Here is a 3,517-nt window from a genome sequence, read left to right on the forward strand (position 1 = left end):
TGATACCATCTGACAATGGGTCTTTCTGTACCTTGGGTCTTTCTAGCCACTGATTTCTTTTTAGAACTTGCCATAATTTCCCTTGTGGCTGTTGTGAATGCACTCTCCCACTGTAGCCTAACAAGGCTTCTTGCATGGCAGCGTCATTACGCAGCCACCATTCTAAATCTACAGCGTTAACAGGTATGCTAATATCCTCTGGTTCTTTACCACTGATTTCTATGATTCATGATCTTCCTTTTCGTATCAATTCACCTACTGCTTCAGTTCGTGTTTGAATGCTCGTTTTTGGTTGCACACTTAAGAATACCCATTCTAAGACATTGAACACATTCTCTTTTGTTACCCTCCCTTCGCATTTGTCAGTGGCATCACCAAAGAAGGAAAAGAGAGTAGCAAGTTCCCCCTTTTTGTTTTGCCATTGACAAATGACTGCATATGGTGAATCTTTCCCATTACATATTATCAGAGACACTGGCAACATTAAAATGCGTCGAGATGACCACGTCGATTGCAATTTTTGTGCAATTTGTTGTAGTGCTGCTTGCTGCGTCGCTGTCAGAGTAACGCCGTCGGCTGGATGATTGCTTCTCAATAATTCTGTTAAGGGTGCAATGTCGGTATTGGAAATACCAACACAGTTCTGCACCCATTGAATGTCTCCAAGCAGGGTTTGGACATCAGTCAGTGTGCGCAATTGAGTTGCGAGCTCGGTTTTTTGTGGTCGAATCTTGGAGTCTATGATGGACCATCCGAGATATTTCCAGGGAGCTGTACGCTGTACCTTTTCGGGTGCGATAACAAGGCCTTTTCTTGATAATACGTCGGTTAATTGCTGCAAAGACTCTTCAGTGAAAGGCTCCTTTTGACAACAGAGAATATCATCCATATAATGATAGATTATTGTGTTCGACCATTGGTTTCGAAGTGGTTGTAGTGCCCATGCTACATAAAGTTGGCATAGCGTGGGTGAATTTTTCATCCCTTGTGGTAAAACAACCCATTCATAGCGGTCTGCAGGTGAGGCTTTATTTACTGCTGGTATAGAAAAGGCAAATCGCTGTGTATCTTGAGGGTGTAAGGGAATGGTAAAGAAACAGTCTTTCAAGTCCACTATCAATATATGCCATCCATCTGGTAACATATTAGGGGAAGGCATTCCAGGTTGTAATGCACCCATAGATTGCATTTGTGCGTTAACCTTTCGTAGGTCATGTAAAAGTCGCCATTTTCCAGTCTTTTTTGGGATTACAAAGATGGGCGTATTCCATGGGCTAACAGAAGGTTTTATGTGGCCAGTTGCAAGTTGCTCAGCAACTAGCTGTCTAGCGATCTGCAGTCGCTCTTCGGTCATGGGCCACTGGTCAACCCACACGGGTTCATTGGAGGTCCAAGTTAACGGCGGGTTGGGCGACTGCTCTCCAGTGCCCATGACTAAAAATGGCTTGTAGTTAAAACTGCTCCAATTTGGCTGAGAACATCACGGCCGATTAAGGCTTCTAATGTCCCAGGTAAGGGTAGCACGTATGCCTTGAGACTTACTTGTTGGCCTTCTGGAAATTGCAAATGTATTGGCTGTTTACTGACATAAGGTGTAGACTGTCCTCCAACACCTGCAATGGATGAGGTTGGTAACTCTACCGACCAAGTTACAGGCCATATAGCTCGGCTTATAATTGTAACATCGGCTCCGGTATCTAGCATTGCCAAAATTCGCTTAGACATGCCATGCTGTGAAATGATTACACTCATTGTGGGGCGCTGGTCCATTTTCGTGGTAAAACACACTGCAGGCCCAGTGGACCCAAAGCCACGATCACCACGATAGACATCTGATTCTGGCGGATAATCCAATGAATTGTCAATAGCGACTATTTGCGCAATTCTGCTACCTTTTGGAATAAATAAAGGCGGACAAACGGTGTAGGCCATAATGTGGACGCGACCAGTATAATCTGCATCAATGACTCCAGGCAGTACAATCAGTCCCTTGATTCCTGCCGACGACCGGCCTAGTAACAGTCCTCCAATAGCACTGTTTTGATGAAATAAAGGCCCTACAGCGTTGCTAGGAATTTTCTGGACGTTGGAGTCAATGAGGGTAACATCTATTGTAGTTTCCACGTCGATTCCCATGCTTCCTCGGGTTGCTGGTTGGTGCTGTTGTAGAAAACCTTTGTCTTGTTTTGAGGGTTTATTTGTTTCTGCACGCGGCCTCTCCCCGCGCTCGGCTTCCAGTTTCCCATACAGACTTTGGTAGCATGAGTACTCTTTTGACACTTGTCACACCATACGGCACTGCGACAGTTGGTTTTAACATGGCCAGGTTCACCACAGCGGAAACAACTTCCACGGAAGGGTTGTGCAGGCCGCCGTACTTGCTTCTGTTGGACAATTGCGGCCAAGGGCTGCACGACTTCTCGGACAGCTCCTTGAACTGCTGCAGCAACTGCGGTGCTTTGTTTTTGAGCTTCAGCCCTTTCTACTCTCAATAACATTTCTTCAACGCCTGCTCCTTTTGGTAGACTGGCTAGAATTTGCTTGGTGGTCTTATTGGCATTATCAAAAGCCAGTACTTTGAACATCTGTTGTTTGCCGCTGTCATCTAAATCAGGGTGATTCATGATTGCTTCCCACAGTCGGTCAACAAAGTTACTATATTTTTCTGTAGTTCCTTGCATCATGGTACCAAATGACGGAATAGTAGATCCTGGGAGGCCGAGAAATGCCTCTAGGGCAAGTTGCGCTGATCGCTGTAATAGGTTTGCTGGAAACGTCAATTGTACTTCCAAGTCACTAAATTTTCCGTGCCCTGTGAACATCTCTGCCGTGACTCCACGGAGGGGGTCTCCCTCCCCTTGTCTTCGAGATGCTTCATTCATAGCTCGTTGTTGCCAGGAGGATTCCCACAACAAATATTGTGTTGGAGTAAGCAACAGTCTCATTAGGTTACGACAATCATATGGACACATCAGATCAGCAGAAAAAATCCAGCTGACAATTTGTCGGGTAGCCTCAGATTTTACTCCATAAGTTGAGATGGTGGTGCGAGCTTGTTGTAAAATTTTCCAATCATGTGGCTCCCATTTGCCAGTATTGTTTACATGTACAACGGGACACGCGAGAGGTGGAGTTCCGCCCAAACTAGCGGCTGCTCCCCATTGTCCTTCTAGTATAGCGTCTCTAATAATGCCATTCCAGCGTGCAGTTCTCGGAGGTGTTGAGGGATTCACTAGCCATGGAGGCATGTTATCATCCTTCCTCGCCACACGTAAATCTAACTCGTTGAGCCGCCTTAAAACTGTCTGTAGCAGTTTGTCTGTGGACAGTTTACGACTCTTGTCCGGGGGTGGAGTTGGCGGACCAGACGAGTCACTGGAGGGGGGTAGCGGTGGATACAAGGCAGGCGGAGTTGCTGGAGGCGGTGCTGTGGGCGGAGGGCGACACGCTGCTCCTCCCAAATCGATGAGATCAGTAGACGTTTCAGGCCCCTCCCCTATCGGAGTTTTCTGAGGAG

Source organism: Numenius arquata, unplaced genomic scaffold, assembly GCF_964106895.1.
Source record: "Numenius arquata unplaced genomic scaffold, bNumArq3.hap1.1 HAP1_SCAFFOLD_133, whole genome shotgun sequence".
Lineage (NCBI taxonomy): Eukaryota > Metazoa > Chordata > Aves > Charadriiformes > Scolopacidae > Numenius > Numenius arquata.